We start from the raw sequence: 13434 nt of genomic DNA, 5'->3' as shown, positions 1-13434 counted from the left end.
TTGGTGTCTGATGAGGGCCCACTTTACCATAGACAACGGTTTTTTCACTGTAACCTCTTATGGTGGGAAGGGTATGGAATCTCTCTGGGACCTCTTTTATAAGAGCATTAATCCCATTCATGAGGGCTTAGTTCTCAGGATCTAATCATTCCACAATGCATGTATGCAATGTGTGCAATATGGTGTATATATGTTTTTACATTCTTCAGATAAATATACATATATATGCAAACATAAACATTTTTGTTATGTTTGGCTATAATAATATATTATTAAGTAATGATCTTTTGTAAGTTTGTCCACCTTGCATTTTCCCTATATCTTTCAAATTAACCTACATTTCTATTTAACAGATGTTTTACCTATTTGCTTATGGCCTTGGTCACTGACTTCTTAATAAAGGGCCCATTTACACTCTCAGGGAAGCTGAAGCAAGATCATATCATACAATCCCTGTTCAGTTTCTGTTTTCCTTGGAAAGTATATGTAACAATATAGCCTTTTCTGTGTACACCTAGGTTCAGGGTTACTCCAGTTTTCGAAACTAAACAAGAAACAGGAAATTGGTTAGGGATGGGTGATATAAACTTAAAGAAAAGCAAGGGAATATTTATCGGAGACGTCAGGACGGCAGTTCTTGGGATGGTGAAAGAAAGATTTTCAACCTGGGTGGGACAAGAAAAGAGCTTCTAAAATACTAATGATGTTTTATATTTTAGGTTAATGGCCTTCTCAGTGTTCGTTCTATTGTTACTTTTATCCTCTAGATTGAATAATTTTTACATACTTTATGAATGCATGATACATCTGAAATTTTTAAAGATGATGTGCAAACTTAAAACATGACAGGCATTTTCAGTTTTACTATAAAATTCCTTGTATTTTAAATTTAATCACTTTAGCTAATTTTGACTATACTATTTATAATGAGGCATTTTGAAAAATAACTGCAAATGATGTATACTTTGAATTAGTTTTGAAAAGATTTTGGATATAACTACTTTGTAACATGTGAAATTTAATAATATTTTTTTCAATTTCCAATATAAAGGAAATTTCAAAGCCCAAAAGATGGAAATACGTATCTTTTAAACATTTTACTGTCCAATACTCTCAAGAGCTAGTAAGACAGGAGAGGGAATGGTTTTATAAAACATTTTTAAAACAGGCCATATCATTTCATAATGATACGAAATGTGCATCAAAGAAAATTATTCTAAAACTCTATAAAGCATGACAGTATCAGAGTTCTGGTCAATTATGATAAGAGGAATTGGCTAGAACCCATATAATCTGTATGTGAATTTGATTAAAATTGTTTTGCTTCAAATCTATCCTTGGTGATGTTAAGAGGAAGATACTCCTAAATAAACATGTAGATGCAGTTAAATCAAAATGGGAAAGAAGATATCCACTTTAACTGAGGGTAGTTAAGAAAATTTTTGGTTTTCTTAGGTTCGATGAATTTTTTATCTGGTTTAATTGTTTTCATTTTTTGCTTTTCTTATGAACTCACTTATTCATTCTGCTCCCTGGGAATAAGTTAACAATTTTTAAAAAGGAGTTGCAGTAATACTAATGGTGCCTTGCTATTAAGAAGTCTTAAAATCAGGGAATGTATAGGGTGTAATGGATTCTGTCCACTGAATAAAGCTTGGTTTTTATTCATAAGTAGGTTTTTTTTTTTTTCCCTCTGCCAGGCACTATTAGATATACTGGTTAATATAATCTAACCAAATATAAATTTGTATAGAGCAAAAGATAGGATTTTTGAAAATTCTAGTGTGACATTAAGAGTATCTGATACTTATAATTTTTTGTTCACTCATCAATTAAACGTTTCTGGAATATATACAACATGTCAACTATTTGCTAAGTGTTAGCTATGTAAAGAGCAAGAAAAGACATGGTCAATTTCTTTGAATGTCATATTCTTTTTTTTCTCCATTTTTATTTCAATAAATATTTAAAAATTTTTACAATGTTATGTTGGTTTCTGCCATACAACAATGCAAATCAGCCATAATTACACATATGGGCATATGTTGAGTAAAACTTTAAAATTATGTGGATTCTCCATCCACTCCTCAAGAAGTAAAGAATGGGGGTCCAGGAAGGGGAACACATGTAGACCCATGGCTGATTCATGTCAATGTATGGCAAAAACTATTACAATATTGTAAAGTAATTAACCCCCAACTAAAATAAATAAATTTATTAAAAAATAAAAAAATAAAAATAAAAAGTAAAAAAAAAAAAAAAAGAAGTAAAGAATGGGAGAAAAGTGAAAAAGGATATAACTCTTGAATCTTCAATTTCCATTGAATTCTCCAACTTACTAACTACATTGTACATAGCTTTAATATGAAAATAGTAACCATAATACTCTTATTCATAGATCATATTGTTGCTGAGTGGCTCAGCATTCATCATGAGAAAGAACAAATAATATATAACTTCACTTAGGAAATGGCTTGAGAACTTATTATTAATATACACAAGCAATCTTGATATTTTATTATAATTTTGTTTCCTGAAAGTCACTTAAAGATTTATTTTATTTCTTCTTCTGATCTTGCTTTGCAAATTCTTCTACCATGACAGGAAAAAAGAAACATTTTTTTCTTCTCTACTAAGCATTATCTTCTTGGGGAAAAGGTTGTCCTTGGTAAGATGACATTTTGGGGGAATAATACATAATTAATTCATAGCAACTCAACAAGTGTGATAACTCTGAATTTCATCTTCTTGATAATCCCTCATTCAAAGACACCAGTTTTCTAGATAAATATACTGTGAAGGCATTTTAATGATACTGTTTTGTTATTATTATTATTATTGCATTTTCCACGCAAAAAAATTTTTTTCCCATATCACACAGCTTGCAGGATCTTAAGTTCCCCCACTAGGGATGGAATCTATGCCCCCTGCAATGGAAGCTCAGACTCCTAAATACTTCATGAGGCTGTTGTGAGACAAAAACACCTTAATACTTAATAATTATAATTCAATCCTATCTCATGAAGATACATATTCTTTGTACATCATGAAGTCTTTGGGAGAAGAATTTTATATCAATCAAATGTCTAATTTAAACACCTAGCAAAATGCCTGGCTTGGCATATAGTATATAACCAATTTTTTTCATTTTATTGAATGGTACTAACAAATGGTAATGGGTCTCATAAATAACAAGACAAGTTGGAGACCTATTATAATTGGATATTTCATTTAAATGCTTCTTTTTAGTTATCATTGCTTTCATTTTTCTTTAGTTGCATAGATGTCAAGATGGTCAGTATATATTGGAGATTAGTGTAGAGTATGTTTTGAGGCTTTCAATAACGTTGGTTCAATTGAATTGTGAAGCTGTTACACAAAAGGTAAATGAGTACCTTCCTTCAAGAAATTACAATCTAATTGAAAATGTACAAATGCCTTTACAAAAAGAAATAAGAGAATTTTGAAAACAACAAATAAATGTGATGTATTAGAAGGCTTCCAAACTTTTTATATCTTGATCTAGAGTAAGATATGTATTTTAGATGGTGACCAAGCATGTATACATATAAATAACTAAAAAAAAAAAAAAAAGCTTCATAAAACAATAAGTACTTTTATAGTTACATTCTGGTTTTTTATTTTATCATATTTCATTGTACTTTGCCTAATTTTTAAAGTTCTGGAAACTGCCAACTAAACTTTAGCTTAGTTTATGACCCATAATTAAGTCATGCCCTACATTTGGAAAACATTGAGCTTGTTAGATTACTACTAAATAATTTTTCATTTATCTATGATAGCATGCCTTCTATGCTTTCAGTGTTTTGATCCACAAAAGTTATGGAAAGATAGAAAATGATGACACAATGGCAATCATTTTGTATAAGGCAAAAATTGTTTGACAAGGACATAGTTGATAAAGCTACAGGTTTCTAGAGAGAATAATCCAGGGCCAAAAGTGTAAACCAGGCAAAGTTAACTAGAGAACTGTGGGAACAAGAATGGTGGCAAAAGCATTGTCCCTAGGAGCAGGGAAGATACTGAATAAAATGGCATTGAGCGAAACAAGAGCGGAGCTGGAGACAGAGTGGGAACATGACTGATTCAAGACATTTGAAACAAGAGATTAGCTAAAAGAAGCCAAGAGAAATACAATTTGACTTGCTTGTGGTCACTTGGAATGACCCCAAAATTAATACTTGCTAAAATATTTTAGAATGAAGGAAATATAGTAGTCAACTTAAACTTTAAGCATATTAGATACAAGACCCCAGATTACAAATTTGGTTTCTGAGATTATGTTATTTGACTGCAAATTAGTCATTTAGATGTGTTTTTTGCTCTGATGTTTCTTTGTGTGGTCTCAAAGTCACTTTGAGTTGCTTTTCTTTTTTTTTTTTTTTTTGCTTTTCTTAATTGTAATTTATTTTAAACTATCTTTACTAATACACATAATATTCGTGTAATCAACCAGTTTGTGTTGCACCAAAACATTAATTTTTGAGAGAATAAAAGTAAACATTTGTTTAGTGCTTACTATATGTCAGGCATTGCTATAATCACCTTGCACGTGTTCACCTGTCCAAACCTAGGAACACCATTTTGAAATAGAAGGTATTATTACTCCTTATTTTAAAAATAGGTTAACATAAAAAGAAATAATCTGCCCAATCTCATACAGTTAGCCAGTAGCAGAATTTGGCTTCAGCGCCCTTCTTTTTTTTTTATATTAAACTTTAAATTTTGTATTGGTGTATAGCTGATTATTATTGCCAAATTCACTTAAATTGAAGAAAATAGGGAAAACCACTAGGCCATTCGGGTATGACCTAAATCAAATCCCTTATGATTATGCAGTGGAAGTGAGAAATAGATTCAAAAGATTAGATCTGATAGAGTGCCTGAAGAAATATGGACGGAGGTTCGTGACGTTGTATAGGAGACAGGGATCAAGACCATACCCAAGGAAAAAAAAATTACAAAAAAGCAAAATGGCTGACTGAGGAGGACTTACAAATAGCTGTGAAAAAAGGAGAAGCCAAGGGCAATGGAGAAAAGGAAAGATACATCCATTTGAATGCAGAGTTCCAAAGAATGGCAAGGAAAGATAAGAAAGCCTTCTTCAGTGATCATGGCAAAGAAATAGAGGAAAACAACAGAATGGGAAAGATGAGATCTCTTCAAGAAAATTAAAGACATGAAGGGAACATTTCATGAAAAGATGGGCTCAATAAAGAAAAGAAATGGTATAGACTTAATTGAAGCAGACTATATTGAGAGGAGGTGGCAAGAATACACAGAAGAACTATACGAAAAAGATCTTCATGACCCAGATAATCACGATGGTGTGATCACTCACCTAGAGCCAGACGTCCTGGAATGTGAAGTCAAATGGGCCTTAGGAAGCATCACTACGATCAAAGCTGGTGGAGGTGATGGAATTCCAGTTGAGCTATTTCAAATCCTAAAAAATGATGCTGTGAAAGTGCTGCACTCAATATGCCAGCAAGTTTGGAAAACTCAGCAGTGGCCACAGGACTGGAAAAGGTCAGTTTTCATTCCAATCCCTAAGAAAGGCAATTGCAAAGAATGCTCAAACTATCGCACAATTGCACTCATCTCCCATGCTAGCAAAGTAAAGCTCAAAATTCTCCAAGGCAGGCTTCAACAGTACATGAACAGTGAACTTCCAGATGTTCAAGCTGGATTTAGAAAAGGTAGAGGAAGCAGAGATCAAATTGCCAACATTCGCTGAATCATTGAAAAACCAAGAGAGTTCCAGAAAAACATCTACTTCTGCTTTATTGACTATGCCAAAGCCTTTGACTGTGTGGATCACAACAAACTGTGGAAAATTCTGAAAGAGATGGGACTACCAGACTACCTGACCTGCCTCTTGAGAAATCTGTATGCAGGTCAGAAAGCAACAGTTAGAACTGGACATGGAACAACAGACTGGTTCCAAATAGAAAAAGAAGTACGTCAAGGCTATATGTTGTCACCCTGCTTATTTAACTTATATGCAGAGTATATCATGAGGAACACCTTTGCTGGATGAAGCACAAGCTGGACTCAAGATTGCTGGGAGAAATATCAATAACCTCAGATATGCAGATGACACCACCCTTATGGCAGAAAGTGAAGAAGAACTAAAAAGCCTCTTGATGAAAGTGAAAGAGGAGAGTGAAAAAGTTGGCTTAAAACTCAACATTCAGAAAACTAAGATCATGGCATCTGGTCCCATACTTCATGGCAAATAGATGGGGAAACAGTGGCAACAGTGACAGACTTTATTTTGGGGGGCTTAAAATCACTGAAGATTGTGACGGCAGCTGTGAAATTAAAAGACGCTTACCCCTTGGAAGAAAAGTTATGACCAACCTAGACAGCATATTAGAATGCAGAGACAGTACATTGCCGACAAAGGTCTGTCTAGTCAAAGCTATGGTTTTTCCAGTAGTCATGTATGGATGTGAGAGTTGGATTATAAAGAATGCTGAGCGCCAAAGAATTGATATTTTTGAACTGTGGTATTGGGGAAGACTCTTGAGAATCCCTTGGACTGCAAGGAGATCCAACCAGTCCACCCTAAAGGAAATCAGTCCTGAATATTCATTGGAAGGACTGATATTGAAGCTGAAACTCCAATACTTTGGCCACCTGATGTGAAGAACTGACTCATTTGAAAAGACCCTGATGCTGGGAAAGATTGAAGGCAGGAGGAGAAGGAGACGACAGAGGATGAGATGGTTGGATAGCATCACCGACTCAATGGACATGAGTTTGGGTAAACTCTGGGAGTTGGTGATGGACAGGGAGGCCTGGCATCCATGGGGTCGCAAAGAGTCGGACATGACTGAGTGATTGAACAGAGCTGAACTGAACTGAGAGCCAATTAACAATGCTGCAGTAATTTCAGGTAAACAGAAGGGAGTCTGCCGTACATGTACATGTATCCATTCTCCCTCAAACTCCCCTCCCGTCTAGGCTGCCACATAACATTGAGCAGAGTTCCAAGCTGTACAGGAGGTCTTTGTTGGTTATCCAGTTTATATAGAGCTGTGTGTAGAAATCCATTCCAAACTCCCTGACTACCCCTTCCCCCAGCAACCATAAGTTCATTCTCTAAGTCTATAAGTCTCTTTCATTTGATCAAGTGGGATTCATCCCAGGGATTCAGCACCTTTATTTTTTTTAATGTATTTTTTAATTGGAGGAAAATTGCTTTACAGTGTTGTGCTGGTTTCCTCTGTACAACAACATGAAGTTGCCACATAACATAGGGAGCTCAGTGCCCTTATTCTTAAGCTTTGTGTGATACAGTCTGCCTGAGGCTAGTGTAGTCTGGGGGCCATAGCTACTCTCAACATTGTGTTTTATAGTACCAGGGCCTAGCCATCCGACCTAAGAGGCTCCAGGCTGCCCCTTTTTGATTCAGTAGTAGCATATATAACATATACACACTGCATAAACTTAGAAATGATATGCATGAAAGAAATGAGAAATTAATCACACACAGATAAAATATTTAATGTCATTGCAATTTGTGCAAAGGAATTACATGAATACCGATGGGATTAATCAGGGAAAGCTATTTCTTATATTAGCAAAAATGAAAGGCTTTGGAAGACAAAGAAATACCCCTTAGCTCCAGTAGATGCACTGCTTCTTTTCACCACAATTTGGACCTTGTGCTGGATATCTTCCGTTTGCCTCTCTAGGCTCTCTCCACTCTTTAGCTAGCCCTGTGCCTTAGGAGGCTGACCTGCACTGACTGCATCACAGGCTTTTTTGCCTTTCAGCTTTGGGTAGGGGCTGGGCTTCTCAGGTGGCACTAGTGTTAAAAGAACCTGCCTGCCAATGCAGGAGAAGTAACAGTTGCGGGTTTGATCCCTGGGTTGGGGAGATCCCCTGGAGGAGGAAATGGCAACCCACTCCAGTATTCATGCCTGGAGAATCCCACAGACAGTGGAGCCTGGCAGGCTACAGTCCACTGGGTCGCAAAGAGTCGGACATGACTGAGCGGCTAAGCACAGCACACAGTAGGAGATGGTAAGAGGGCAGAGAGCTATGGGACCTGGTTCCACCACCCTACATCTGTCTGCATCCATTGACTAAAGATCAGAGTACCTGTCAGATGATCCTCTTCACAGAGCTTTCTGCGTCTCTTGGTAAAGGAAGCCACAAATCCACTCCCAGCCCAAACCTTCCACCCTTAGCAGCCCAACTATGATTGTACTATTTCACATAGTTTCCCTATATCCTGATGATACTTCTCAAATAGTCTCTTTTTAAAAAGTCTCCTCAAATTATCCAATTTGAGTATGCCATCTATTTCCTTCCAGTACCTAAATGATAGAACCTTTTAGGATGGCTGTTATTCACCGTTACTATAAGGAATTGAAAATAAACAAGGCAAAATATCTAGGATGTCCTTGATATATTTTTCCCAGTACAATGAAGCAGTATTTATTGTTTACTTGTCCTTCTCCACTCATATTGAAAAAGGAAAGGAAGAAGGGAAATGGTGTAAAAGAAAAAGCATGAAAATAGGAAATTAACAGTAGAGACAAAAGCAAATTAAGCCCAATCAGACTGGAGAAGGAAATGGCAACCCACTCCAGTGTTCTTGCCTGGAGGATCCCAGGGATGGCGGAGCCCGGTGGGCTGCCATCTATGGGGTCGCACAGAGTCAGACACGACTGAAGCGACTTAGCAGCAGATGGGTAGCAGAGTACAGTAAGCACCGACTTCTAAAGTCACCAATACTGACTGTACCACACAGCCACTGACCAACTGTGTGACATTGAGAAAGTTACTTTCTCTTATCTCTAAGCCATTGAATAACATTTCCTACATGATATTACTGCTCTGAGGATTGAATTACTGCTCTGAGGAATGAGGGAAAACATTTGTGTCACTTCTTGGAAAATTTATGTCTTCACTAATTCTTACTTATTTCTTGTTTCCTTTGCCTTAGCCTTTATTGAAGGCTACTAAACAACAGGCAACTACTTTGGGTGTATTTTCACTGACATGGAATTAATTTAGTACTGAAATAGAATCAACACCTACTCTTCCTGATTCCTAATACCTCAGCAAAAATAACCTTTCCAAACTGTCCAATTAATTTGTGCTTCATAAATTCAGAATTCTAGGCAGGAGTTCATGATATTCAATATCAATTTAGTTCATATTTCATAAAACTGAACTTCTGTATTGAGGAGGTAAAAACAAAAATGTAACTAAACAATAAAAGATCATAGAGATTTTAAAAAATATCTACCAATTCTTGGATGACTATTTGATTTCACCAAGAAACTTTTAGAAGAATCATGTGTAAAAGAATCAAGAATATTTTGATTCATTTAGTAATATATAATTCATCTCTTTCCCAGGAAAATGGGATTCTAAAATATGGGAAGCTTAACTGATAAGCATTAACATTTGAAAATAACAATATTAAATACCTTACAAATATTAATAAGAAATCATTCTCCGCTGGTGTTATTTTGGTTGTTTCCTTATTCACTTTCCTGGTGGCTCAGAGGTTAAAGCGTCTGCCTCCAATGTGGGAGAGCAGGGTTCGATCCCTGGGTCGGGAAGATCTCCTGGAGAAGGAAATGGCAAACCACTCAAGTACACTTGCCTGGAGAATCCCATGGACAGAGGAGCCTGGTAGGCTACAGTCCACGGGGTCGCAAAGAGTCGGACATGACTGAGCAACTTCACTTCACTTCCCTTCCTTATTCACTAGTTAAATAAATTAAGAAAAAGTATGTACATACAATACATAAAGAACATATGTGATATAAAGTATATGCAATATGGTATATATGAATGTAATATATGCGTGTATATATTTCATAATCTAAAATTAACAGAATGAAAGTTGAATGACTATATGATATAGAATTTACCTTCATAAGTACAGTAGCTCTTTATAAAACAATTTACTGAATTCAGTAGGGATATAGCTATGATTGCTTCAGATGAGTACTTGGAAACTAGTGTTTTTTTCAGTATGATGTATATATAACATTTTGAAAACTTTGTTGTAACATCCAAGATCAGATTAAAAAAAATGTATTATGCAGCAAAGAAAATCTTCAAGTATAAACTTAAGAACATTTAAAAGTTAAACCTGAATTAAACCACATCATGAATAGTGTAGTGTTCACATACATGTCTGGAAGATATTTGAAACATTTATAAAAATTAGTACCTTTTAAATATGGGACAATGTAAGTTACCTTTTTGATAATGGATGATATTGTCAGAAATATAAGTCACCCTTGAAAGAAGTGAATCAATTTTTAATTAAAGGGAGATTCTGAAGCAGTCATGTGACCCCCCTGGTTTATTCAGCTGCAGTGCAGTAAATTCCCATGCTCTGGAACATTTATAATACCTTTTCAACAGTAGCTGACAATTAGGCTTAAAATTCAAAGCCCTGATTCAGACTGTTTTTTGTTACACTCTCATTTCCTTTAAAGGTTTCCTCCTCTTTCTGTCATCTGTATACTCAAGTTATAAAAAATAAAAAGTCTCTCAAAAGTGCTACAAAAACCATATCCTAATGCAAATACAAACACTAACCCTTATTCTTGGTTTACTTTGTTTTGTGATTCATGCTTTAGACTTTTTGAAATCATAAGACATGGCTGGTATTGGAGATAAATATAGTTTACATACTGTAATATTGTCTGTCCCCAAGGTCTGTTTTTATTTTTTGTTTTGTTCCTTTTTCCACCTTCATTTAGGTCTCTTGTTTGCATAGTCATTAAAAACAAACAAGCAAATCCACCTCAATGTAATTTAACGTTGCTTGAGAAAGCAATTCTCTCTAATTTTTTCTGCTGCTGTTATTTGAATGAAACTTAGATTCCTCAGCTGTTTTTTGAACTATAATGTAACAGAAGCTGAATATAAGTTTCATGGCAACAGGAATTTTTATTTTGTTTACTGATATATTCCAAATACCATGCTGTAGAACTTCAATAAATATTTGTTGACTATCACATGTTTTGTATTAAACACATATAAACAATACAAAAATGTTTAAATTAAAAAATGTCTTTCCTTCCACAATCCTGATTCCCAAAGGTAACTACTATTAAGTGGTATGTGTTCTGGTAGACTTTTTCCATGTATATCTACTTTTTTTTAGTGATGGTGCCTATTTTTATATGTTAATGGGCTATTTATATTTCTTATTCTGTTTATATACTTTGCTCTTTCTTTTCCTCTTAGGAAAAATGATAAAAATAATAAGACTCTGCACTACTGTTGTACAGCATCAGCTACAGTGCATTTCTATTTTCAGTCACTGCATTGGTATTTTAAGATCATTTGGTGGGTTAAGTCACATCCCAGAAATTTCCAGAAAGCTAATTCTGATTTGTTGCTAAAATGCTATGCGAGCTTAGGAAAGTTATTCAACATCTCTCTGCCTTTTACTTTTGTCTACAAAATGGAAGCAGCCAAGAGGTGCATGGTGAAATTGGCAAACTGTGGTCAAAGAAAATGAATAATGAATGGAACCTCCATCTCTCACAGTCCCAATCTCATGCCAACAATGAGCAGGAATCAAATAAATTGCATATGCTGCAAAATTAAGAGCCAATAATAGCACTCACTTATTTTTTTCCTTTGTCATTAATAAAACCATGTTAAACTCATACTTCAAAAATTTGATAACACTGATAACAAAAATCTCGATAACACTGTCATCATACAATCAAAATTTGAGAAAGCATTTATGATTTATAAATGATATGAAATGCTTGTGACAACTACCTAAGATTATTTAGAGTGGAATCAGAATTAGAATGAAATTCTTTTCCAGATTGAAAATTCTTCCTAATTTAAAGCACCTTTGCAGATACAATGCAAACCTTATTCTAACTCATTACATTTCAAAAAATCTTTGGTCAGAGTTCGAAGAGATTGCTCTGGGTATTAGTACAAAAATCCTGAGAGTTTAACTAAGATTTCTAAAAAGACTCAACAAGAGAGACTTAAGCCAGATTTATAGCCTTCTAAGAAATCTATTTACAAAGTCTCCAAATGTTTTTGTCCTTTAGTATGGTTAAATTAAATTCAACCTGACTGGATGTTTTGTTTAGCAAAGTTCCTTCCTTATACAAGGAATGTTATCTAAATCTGCACTTGTGTGTTAAAAGTCACTTCAGTAGTATTGGACTCTGCGACCCTATGGATTGCAGCCTGCCAAGCTCTTCTGTCCATGGAATTCTACAAGCAAGAATACTGGAATGGGTTGCCATGCTCTCCTTCAGGGAATCTTCTCCACCTAAGGATAGAACCTGAGTCTCATGTCTCCTGCGTTGGCAGGCGGGTTCTTTACCACTAGCAGCGCCTGGGAAGTCGTAACTGCACTTGACTGACATCTAACCTGGCCTTTGTGCTAATTGGAATAACTTTGTGTGGGGCTCTTGAACTGCCAAATCACAGAAGCTTTTTACAACCGGCTGCCTGGAAAGACCTAGGACACAGCAGTAAACAAGCTGAAGAACTGCTGAAAAGAATATTGGAATTAAAATTAAAATGTATCTTTTGTTATTGTTAGGACCCCAAGGAATTTTTCATCATGCATTTTGTCTTAAGGGCTTTACGAAGTTGGGAAAACTAGTTATTGAATTTTAATACCTGAAATCCACACCTAAAAAGAGCAGATCATGACCCCACAGAAGTCTAAAAATACCCTCTGATGCCTTCAGACCTTGATTCTGTTACAATATTCTTCTTAGGTTGCTAAACTAAGAATTACTGCTAATGCAGACAGCAATATGTGAGGGACATTTGGTGTTGGTTTGTTGACCCATGAACCCCAGGAATATTTGATACCTTATGTAAAACTTATCAAATTTCTGCTTCCTTTCTGCTGAATGAGAAAAATCTATTTATAGACTACATGATAACATGAAAAGCACAGCACGGGTTTCTTTCAGGCAATAAAAATATAATGCAATTCTTCCCTTATAATGAAAAACAAATAGCTTGACAAGTGTAATTCTGTAGCTGCTTAAAAGAGGACTGCTTTTTAAAAACTGATCTTTTAGTCTTATGATGGTGAAAATTAGAAACATCTCTTGATTAGAAACATCAAGTATTAATAGTTGTCCGTATGTAATAATTATTACACAAATATACCTCAGTGTGTAATCGAAGTACCAAGACATGGAAGGTGTATTCTAACATATTTAAAAAATGGCTAGTGATATTGACAAGTATGAGAAGAAGAGGGGGAGGGAGGCAAGAAAAGAAGGGAAAAAGAAATTTGGTCTATTAGGCCATGCCTAAAGTCAGCTTGCATTCTCAATTAGGTTAGTCAGCTCATGAACTTGTGTGTTGCAGTTCCATTTTGAGACACGAGACATTTATTAAGTATACTATTTTAGGTAATGTCCA

General features: G+C 35.2%; 1 long non-coding RNA gene across 1 annotated transcript in view; it reads left to right on the top strand.

Moving 5' to 3' along the window:
* Nucleotides 1-13434, top strand: part of LOC145538668 (uncharacterized) — an 89905-nt gene that overhangs the window by 710 nt on the left and 75761 nt on the right. The gene's annotated exons all lie outside the window — the stretch shown is intronic.

Source organism: Giraffa tippelskirchi, chromosome 2 (genome assembly GCF_054371585.1).
Source record: "Giraffa tippelskirchi isolate mGirTip1 chromosome 2, T2T-mGirTip1v1.2.pri, whole genome shotgun sequence".
NCBI lineage: Eukaryota > Metazoa > Chordata > Mammalia > Artiodactyla > Giraffidae > Giraffa > Giraffa tippelskirchi.
The sequence above is the reverse complement of the archived record's forward strand: the minus strand, read 5'-3'. Positions and strand labels throughout refer to the sequence as shown.